Genomic DNA, 10,962 nt, shown 5'->3' on the forward strand with positions numbered 1-10,962 from the left:
TGGGTAGATTCGCCGCTAGATCGATCTTGTAACCCCTTGCCATCTTAACAACCTATTACACACCCTTGATGAGATAGTGCATTCAAACAACAGATGTGATCATAGTCAGTGGCGTATCTAGCATATCTAGTGGGGGTTCAATTGAACCCCTAACTTTTGACGCACAACATAAATTTATGTATAAAAAATTATTATAATTGTAATAAATAGAAGATATGAACCCATAACTGTAAGAATATAATGGATTTAATACTAAAAATCTTAAAATTGAACCCCTAAAATTTAACTCTTAGATCCGTCTCCGATCATAATCTCATTGGTAATATGACATAAGCGACAGGTTGCATCTTCAATGAGTTCAAATAGTTCTACGGGTGTGTTTATTTCATGTGCAATTTCTTCTGTATGTATTATTTACTAATCTACTAGCTGCTAGAAGTATACTCGTGAAAATAAGCATACATGATTAGTCCATTTATTTTCTTTGGCCTTTAGCGTCAAAGCTAGTGCCTAGCAATGCATTGACGGAGTCAGGAATTTAATGAAAGGTGTGCAAATTTTTTCACTTGTATTAAGATTGTGCAAAATTAAATGTATACTTATAATAGCTAATATTTAATTTATGTACACCGCATAATTTTCGGTAAAGGTGTGCACCTGACCACCTTTTGCCTACCATGTGGCAATGTATCCTGTCCTATTTTATGTAAATTTTTAGTTTCCGGTATGCTTTTAAGAATTAGGTGGTTGAGTTTTTCGCAGCGAATTGAAATTCAAGAAGCGTGAATTGATGCAGCAATCAAAAGGCAACATTTAACTGCAGTAGAAATAAGACGCCATTACGATATTTGGAGAACTGCACCAAATTAAGATGTCATTCAAAAGGATATCCTTTGGAATCCGCGACTTTTGTAGCACAAAAAAAAAAATTTGAATCAAACTAGCACAAAAAAAACACATTTATAGGTTTCACGCACGAATTTCATGCGTGAAGGAGGCTTTGGCCAAAATCGCATACAGTAATGTTTTTTACCCAAATAATGATTGATGTTTTGTCGTTCTTGACAAAGCTCAAACTAGATTGGAAGAAGTGTCAAGGTTGAATATTGGAATTGGACTTGGCATCGAAAGTTGTGAAAAGCCACATTTACGACGAATTGTGATACGTGCAAACGGGCTTGACACTATCTATTATTACAACAAAAATGTGTGTTTGTACCGACATAACATCCTCATAACCAGTGAAGGATCCAAGATTTTCAATCAGTGTGTTCGAAAAAACAAATGAACCTATTTTTGCATTTGTTCAGGGTGTTAAAAAGTCAATATATCTACATGAACACGGAAAATTGACTCTAAATATATACTGTAATTTTTTACCGAGGATGTTCGGGTGAACACCCTGGGCCTTGACTACATCCGCCCCTTCTCATAACCTCATTATTGAAGAAACCTTGTTTGATAAAACTTTGTTCGAAAAAATACGCAAGTTAAAAAAAAAATGCGTAAAACGGACGTCCGAGCGCAAAGTTATGACTATCTAAAGTTTGACGACTTTACAACTAGTTTTTGTCCCTATATTTTTTAGAATTATATTTATATTCAAAATAAAGTTATGTCTTGATTAAAAAATAACACGCTTAAATCAAAATCTTAAAAAATTAAGCACCCTAAAGTTTCCAAACAAAACTTACTTCAGGTACCTTTTCAACCCCTAAATGACGATCCGAACGTCTACGTATCCTTGATGTATTAGCCCTACATTATTGTATGCAGAAAAAATATCAGGTTCTATATAAAATATTGACGTTTCAGAGTCTTGACACACGACTAATCATTGGTCAAAGTATGGAAAAAACACTAAGTTTTTTCAAACAAAACTTACTTCGGGCACCTTTTCAACCCCTAAAATGACGATCCGAACGTCTACGTATCCTTGATGTATTGAGCCTACATTATTGTACGCAGAAAAAAATATCAGGTTCTATATAAAATATTGACGTTTCAGAATATTGACACACGACTAATTATTGGTCAAAGTATGGAAAATAACACTAAGTGTTGCAAAAAATAAAATTGGCCAATTTTTTTTGTACTGTTTATATAACGCAGTATTTTACTGCGTTATAGAAAAAAAAATGGTACTTCTATAACGCAGTATTATACTGCGTTATAGAAGTGCCAAAAAAAATCTATAATGCAGTAAAATACTGCGCTATAGCACTCAACGGCTCCATTTCCGTGAAGTGCTATAGCGCAGTAAAATACTGCGCTAAAAGTACTTTGATAACTTTTTTTTATTGGGGTATTTTAGTTCAAAGTGATTGTTTTAGGGCATTTTGGTTCCGGACTCCCGTTAGTATCATATTCAGCAGTGAAAATGTGGCTTTTCGCAACTTTTGATGCCAAGTCCAATTCCAACATTCAACCTTGGCACTTCTTCCAATCTAATTTGAGTTTTGTCAAGAACGACAAAACATCAATCATTATTTGGGCAAAAAACATTACTGTATGCGATTTTGGCCAAAGCCTCCTTCACGCACGAAATTCGTGTGTGAAAGGTCCATTGTTGCAGTTTGGTCCTTTCACGCACGAAATTTGTGCATGAAACCTATTAATGTTTTTTTTTTTTTTTGTATTAGTTTGGTTCAACTTTTTTTTATGCCAAAAGTTTGAGGAGTCGTATCCTTTGACTTTTGAACTGTGCAAAATTTTTGTTTCTAAAGAATAAACTGTTTAAATTTCTCTATAGTGTTTTGCTACGCATAAAAAATAAATACCACCATCTTACAAAATGAAGATGCCATTTAACAGCAGTGTTTATATACATTGACAATGAAAATGTGAAAAGTGTCACTTTCCACATAAAAAATACTATTTGATAAGAGTTAATAAAAATATTTTAGTTTTTCACGTAGTATTATTAAAAAGAGAGGAAAAAGCCATCTCCTTAAGCCAAGTGGGAGAACAACATTTTGACACATATAATTTATAATTAATTAACTATTAATTAATACAACCAATAGTTACTTATTATAATAAACAATTTATATTAATATTTTAATGAGAAAATAGTCAAAAATACTCATCTACTTTGAGAAAAGGGCTAAAAATATCTTCCATTATAAATTTGGATAAAATTTACCCCTCCCGTCATTGAAGTTTTCAAATATACCTCTGTCTTAATGGGAAACCCCAAAATAATCTGATTGTATTTTTAAACCCGCTCCATTTATATCCGACCGAATTAAATAAAAAATTCATATGGGTTACCCGCTCCTGTTCTTAGTGGCTCCAAATGTAGAACTCGGAAACAAGTTGGTCGCATATGGATTTTTATGTAGTTGGATCGAAGTTTAAATGAAACGAGTTTAAAATTGAAATTGGATTATTTTGGGGATTTGAGGATTTCCGTTAAGACAAGGGTATAGTTAAAAATTTTAATAACGGAAGGGTTATTTTTTACCCAAATTTATAACAAGGGTATAGTTAAAAAATTTAATAACGGAAGGGTTATTTTTTACCCAAATTTATAACGAAGGATATTTTTAGCCCTTTATCCAAAGTAGAGGGATATTTTTTATCCTTTTCCTATTGTAATAGTTATCACTTTTGTGATTTTATATATTTAGCATTCTTAGATATGTCAATGGATTATGATAAAATAACTGCCACCCAAGATATGCACAATTGGTAAAGACATTTTATAGCTTATTTATTATCAGAACACAATAGATTAATATTTCTTAATAGCAACAAGCGTATTACATTTATCACAAAATTTAAAAGGAGATTAAAGTTCTCTTTTCCTATATTTATTGTATAACGTAAAGGAATATATTCTTTGTCAGTTGGATGAATTAAATTGTTGTAAGTCAATCAGTATATATTGTTATTTGTTTTGAATCATGTTATTCAAGTTGTTGTATCATAAAAGTTTATTCTTAAATTATTTACAGAACAAAAATGAAAGCTAAGTTAGACATGTTCTCATATGATAAGATATTAGTTTATTATGATTAATTCTTTTTAATATTACGCACGCATCGCGCCGATACTTATACTAGTAGAATATAAACGGAACAGAATATAAATAAATAGTCTATGCATGAAGCTAAAATGTTTACCTTAGATAGGAGGTTGTGAAGAACTCAGATTAGGATAGAAGACCAGTAGGTAGTCTCGCTTATTCTTTCGTACTAGTAGTCGTAGTTTTGCTTATTCGTTTATTGCCCTTTGATTTCTGCTTATATTTGTTGGGTCTTGTACTTCGATTATATTATTTATCTATGGTAGCTACTGCTCCTTTCTTTCCGGACTGTTTTATCATGACTTTCTCGTTTTTGTTAATCTCATTTTCATATTACTTTGATATGCTTGTCCCCTTATCTGACCTGTTTGCCTTGTTCTCTCTTGAGCCGAGGGCTTTCGGAAACAACCTCCCTACCTTTTAAGGTGGGGTAAGGTTTGCGTACACTCTACCTTCTCCAGATCTTACATTGTGAGATTTCACTAAGTATATTGTTGTAATTAAACACATAGCATATATCCATTGGTTTGAGATAAACATTCCATGTGGGTAAGTTTTTTACCCCAAAATTCAAGCCGTACAAGAGAATGAACGAGGACCTGGGCGACTGATTGACATTATTCGTATCGTACCTGAAACTTCAAGAAATTACTTTAAAACCCTTTCAAGAAGAGCACTGTTTAGAGGTATATCATTGCTTGGTGGATTTTATGTGGCACATACAATTTCTTTATCATTTGGAGCATTAGGATTTAATGATGTGATTGCTGCTGTAGTTTGTGTTTTAATTACTGAATACATGACACGATTTTACTATAGTAGGCCTAAGGTGACATTTCCTATTGCTCTATTGAACAATTTTAAGATGGTTTTTACTTATGGTCTGTTTATTGATGCTTTTAAACTTGCCAGTGGAGGTAATTAGAAGCAAATAGTTAAGAATAAGCAGCAGTAAGTAATTTTTTGAAATCAGTTTCCTCTTTTTGTTAGGGGTTGTTTGGTTTGAACATAAGTTATGTAGGCATTAGTTACAGTGGAATTAGTTATCCTGATATTATTTGTTATTGCCTGTTCGGTTTGTTGTATTGAAGATTATACTATCTATTGTAGTATAATTTTTGAGAAGTTATTTGTTTACAAAAATACCCTCTACCTTATTTTGCAGCAATAAGTAATTTTATTTCTATGTAGTTTCCTCCTTTTGTTGTATCTCTGACGGAACAGTAACTCTCTTAAGGGTCATTTGGTTTGAAGACAAGTTATATTGGAATTAATTATGTTGAGATTAGTTATGCGTGTATTATTTCTTATTGACTGTTTGGTTAGTTATATTAAAAATTACATCTATTGTATTATTTTTAAGAAGAAGTTATTTGTTTACAGAAATACCCTCTACCTTATTTAGTAGAAAAAGGGATTGAGGGACTTCAGGGGTATCATTTTCATTGTTTTATCACTAATCCTAGTACTACTATTCGACCAACTTATACCCGTACTATTTCTAATCCTGGTATATAACTTATCCCAGAATTAGTAAACCAAAAAAGAGATAAGACAGTACTAAATTTTTATCTCAGAACTATTTATGTTTGTCCAGCATACTAATCAACCCCTTATGTTTTATGATAGAATCGTGGCTGTTTACTTTAAGTGTGTGTCGATATACAAGTCACAGAAATAGAGAAATTCTTATTCCAACTGTGTGTGCTGGAAGTTTTTGCTACTAACTCAGGCTTCATTTGATGATGTCTCATATTTTAGAAAAATAATAATGAGAGTAACTCATTTCTTGTGTCTTTAAATCTTATAATCGCCTTGGTTTGCTTACTGTGCTTTGGAAATTGTTGGAAGGCAATTATGCAGTACAAGTTCACGAAGTAAGGCATCTTTAAATGAATGACTTAATTATCTTTGAATATTCACTTCTCTTATTTATATGCCCAGAACATGAGCTCTAAAGAGCGGGATTGGATCCCCTCAAGTATTAGTGTGTCCAGTAATCTCCGGTATAGGCTTTGATTAGTAACATCTGTCCACTTTAAATTTTAAGAATTTAGATCTATGTAAGTTAACAACCACTTTAACCAAAGTTTACCTTGGTTGTTCACTTGTTACTCCTAAACCTCACACTCACAGTATATGTCGTAATTCACCCCAAAAAAAAAATGCATTCCACCTGTCATTTACTTAATCCATTTCCTCTATATTGCTGAAAAAATATTTGTTTTATGTAATTAAACTGCACCATTGCACTCATACGACGTATAAAAATTATTATTACTGTTTCTATAATGTCGTTTATTTCCAAGCTTAGAAGAATACAAACCTTAGCCTATCAGTCTCTTTCATTGGAAAATGACCTCATATCAAGTTATGGTAAGATTCCAAGATACCCATCTACAATACATTACTCTCTGTCCGAAATACTTGTCATATTTTGGTTATGGAGAGTCAAATCTGACTAAATTTTTAAGCTAAATTAGATTAGATTAATTTACTATTTAATTTTAAGTATTAAAAAATTATATGAAAATTTTATAAGTTGCAATTCTTCTCTTATCAATACGGTGAACAAAAAGACATCTCAAATGTTGATCAAAAGTTAACCAGAGTTAAAATAGTTTATAACATCCCCATAATTCCGGGGTTAATTAAAGTACAGAAGTCACCACTTAATTACTTATAGTGAATTAGGACACCTAAAATTTATTAAAGTAATTATCTAAAGTTAACTCCGTTTTACTGTCTACGAAACTTAAAATTCTAGGTAAGGGTTCAACTAATCTAGAGGGAAGGTATTAGGCATCCTCTAAATTCCATTAATAATGGTTAACCGACCGGACTTATATTAATTAGGCTAAGAATGGAATTAACGTTAAACTACTTCATGCCAAAGTGTTTAAAAGGGTAGCTTTTATAAAGATGTACTCAAATTAAGCTTTATAGTAAAACATTCAATGAAATAAATAAACCCTGTGATTAAAGTCTTAACAGTCGATGGAACAGTTTCAAAAGTTTAAGGCAATATGAATCACCTAACCTGATGAAAAAATGACTTTAAAAAGAGGTTAAACTTGATAGTTAGCTAACCTGAAACTTTCAAGTTGAAAATGATCAGATATCCCAGAACGATTAAGGTATGTTTAGAGCATTTGACTAAGCTACTAATTCTTTTTGTCTTTGTACCCGGACAAGGTATCTTATGAATAAAATAAACGTCTTAAATGTTCATGCGAGAAGTGATACCTTAATTAAGTGAAACATCGGCAACTAGGATTGTACTGATTGCGCGCCTCGCTAAACACTGAAGCAGAGAATGAGAAAAAAAAAATCAAGGCATACGGCAAGTCATCAAAGTAGGCGTTAATTGACAATAGATAACTGCAAAGCCACCGATGCAGAACACAATATTCATAGCAGGTGACTGAAGAGATATCGTGATAGAATGTTCGCCATTTCTGGCCCCTCTTAAATTCTGTTCGGACATATTTGGGTGAACGAGAGGCCCGGAGGAGATGTAGATGTATGTTTCAAGCCCTGCGGCGGTGTCGAGTCTCAAAGTGAGACTCTTCGGCTCCGATGTTCATGCAAACAAAGGAAAGAAAGTAAGGGGAATTAGAAACGAGGAATTTAATTCTTAACAAACTATAAAAGAAAAAATAGATACTGCCAAACAATTAATTCCAAGTTAATGCTCATCAAGTTTACCATGTGAATAAAGAAAATAAAAACAGGGAAAACAATATTAGAGAGGCAATCTGATTGTTAAACACGAAAAAATAAACTAAAGCAAACTAGGACTGATATGAGTCTTCAACTACCACATGTATGTATTTACAATATGTGCGAACATAAGTAAAAGTAAACTGAATGCCATTTAACAGAACTCAACAGATTTCCGACCAAACGGCACATTGAATACACTATGAAAACAGGATTCAGCAGATTTCAGTCGAAACGAGAGGGCTGCTACTGTCAAACAGCAGCTGAAACCACGTTTCTCTAAGTCAAATTCCCGAAAACGACGACGACATGTGTAAGAAAGAGAGACAACACCCAAACAGTTTAGGACAAAAAGGGTAATATACGAAACAAATTCAAGATATACATAGCATGCACAGCCTCAGTTAAACAAGTACAGCAGAATCATTTAAGCAAATAAACTCCCATAAGCAAGGCATACTGGCAGGTTTAGCAACATGCTCACTAAGGCAAAACATCATCCTTTGGACCAGATTTTATCCATTTTAGACTATATTTAGATCCCTATACTTAAGTCCCTAACTTATAGCTAATGCATATGAGCAGAAGCAAACAATTACACATAATTACAGGTTATGAGACACTTAGCATGGATATAGCATGCTCAGGTTAGCAGACAGGCGCAAGTTTGACAGGTTCATGACAAACAAACAGTGCTCGCAGCAAGAAAGATTAAGCTAGTTGGTTCCCGAATAAATTCTTCAATCCAAAGTCATTTAAACTTCACCAGCTAAAAATGACCACAACCAACTAGAAACAAAGTATAATCTACATCAAGATTCTTGCTCTTATCAAATATCCATTACAATATAATGGGTTAAGTTTTGATTCACGTTTTTTGTCGAAACAGGTTGAGTGTAAAATTAGTTTAGTCAACGACAGCAACCCAACAAATATGTTCCAGGATGTATAACAGAAACAGAATTAACATGATTTGATTTATAGAACCTTCACAAGACACATTTCAGATATCGATAAACGACAAAAACTAAGACATGAACCTTAATGTCTATTGTCAATCATAGCAACTACACGAAGCAAAAAATGCGAACATCTTTCTGAATCAAAAGGGGAACAGCTAGACATTAAAACATGATTTCTCCTATGCTGACACATTTTAATAAAGACGATAAGTCAAAATTGCATCGGATTTTACTTGTCGATTGTGCAGTGAACTGAGGTGCGGAGGTCTCGAATCTACTCTTGTATTGACGGATTCGAAACAATAATAGAGTAATACGGAGTAAATGTTTTTGTATTTAAAAATCGATGTCAAGAAAATAAAGTCAGACTGTTCTTCGTGTTTTTTTTTAGAAAACTCAAGTTGCTCCCAAAAAGACCTCGAAACAGACTCGAATTAGAACAAGGCTAAAACTTTCAAGTAGTAATGGAAGGTGGAAATGTCGAATAGGGTAAAAATGTTCCGTCGTTCTACAAGGCGGCTGACCGAACTCTCCCTATTTGTTGAATCAAAACGTGGGTATTTATAGGATGATTTAGGGTTTTGTGGTTTGAAAAAATGAGCGGGATTTCAAGTGATATATCCGTTTGAATTTCGATTAAATCGCTGTCTCTTACCAATCGATTTTCAGAAAGGCATTTCGTCTCCTTGTGTTGACTCAACAGGAGAGAAATGAAACTTGTATGGACATGGCAAAATAAAATCTGTCATGGCTGAAAGGGGAGTAGGGTTTTACTGGAAAGGGAGAGGAGAGAGGAGCGTTGCCAAAAATAGATAGGCAAAGATCTGCCATTGTTGAGAAGGGATGGAGCTTTGTTCAAAGGGGAAAGAGAGAGATGAGAAGTCGATGATGTGCGGCTGAAGGGAAAAGAATAGAACCCTATGTTTTCATTCTTTTTGGAATGGACCGGGTCGGTTAAACGGGTAATGGGTCGGATAACAGACTGGTGAGTTGGAAAATATGGGTTGGTCGTGTAGTTGGGCTGGTAGGATCTGAAAAAATATTTATTTGATTGGGCTTGATCATTTGGGTCATTAATTTGGCTGAAATTCCTCCTCCATATAAATTTCATTGGGCTTTTAACTTAATAACTAGTACAATATATATTATGTGAAGACAATTAATAATTAATATGTAGAAAGTAAAGGATTTAATAAAGTAAAATTAATTTAACGAGTACAAAATCTGAAAATAAAATAACGACGAACCATTTTGAAATTTGTGATAAAGTAATACTAGTAATGTGGATAGTAAAAATAGTGAAAATGAAAGTAACGGTATTAATAGTAGTAGCAATAAAATAATAGTGAAGATAAAATGTTTAGCTCGTCAATGAATTAGAAGCTCCGGAAAATAAATTGATATAAAGGAGGGACAAAATTGTCAATACTCTCAAGGATCAAAACGTGACAATTTTTTGGGATGGAGAGGATAAGAATTTAGAACGGCACTGATGGTGGGAAGGACCTTTGTGAATTAGAGGGAGGATTTAAGAACGACACTGATGGTGGGTGGGACCGTTGTGAATTAGAGGGAGGATTTAAGACTTTTTAAGTTCTCTAGGGAGATTCTCTAATGTTGTAAATATGGAATGGATTTCGACTCTCTAACTATGGTGAAAGTGGTTGTTAACTTGCATAGATCTAAATCTTTAAAATTTAAAGTGGACAGATGTGACTTATCAAAGCCTATACTGAAGATTACTGGACACACTAATACTGGAGGGGATCCAATCCCCTAAAGAGCATCTCTTTTATAGGGAACTGGGTAAAGATTGAAGAAATCTTGAAGTAATGCTTTAAATTGTCTTTTAAATGATATATTAACTAACTTTGGTCTTTTAATTGTCTCCAGGTGCTATAAGGACTGCTACTCAAGCTATACCTGCTTTAATCTGTTGGAAACTTTGGAAGGCTAGGTGTGCACTCAGATATGGTAACAAAAGAACAATTGTCACTACAATATGCAATGAGGTTTTATTTCATCTGAAGGTTTATTTTACTAGAAACAATTTCCATAACAACTTAGAATTCTTGACACCAACTATGTCAATTTATTGATAAATATAGACCACAGTTAAGCTTAACCCCAGTAAATGGTTGAAACGAGCTGAAAACAGGATTAAGCTCAAAATTGGAGGTAGTCGTAATAGTGGTAATCACACAGATGGGATTGGGGGAGCTGCTAGAAACAGAAATGGGGATTTGA

Source organism: Lycium barbarum, chromosome 12, assembly GCF_019175385.1.
Source record: "Lycium barbarum isolate Lr01 chromosome 12, ASM1917538v2, whole genome shotgun sequence".
NCBI classification, from domain to species: domain Eukaryota; kingdom Viridiplantae; phylum Streptophyta; class Magnoliopsida; order Solanales; family Solanaceae; genus Lycium; species Lycium barbarum.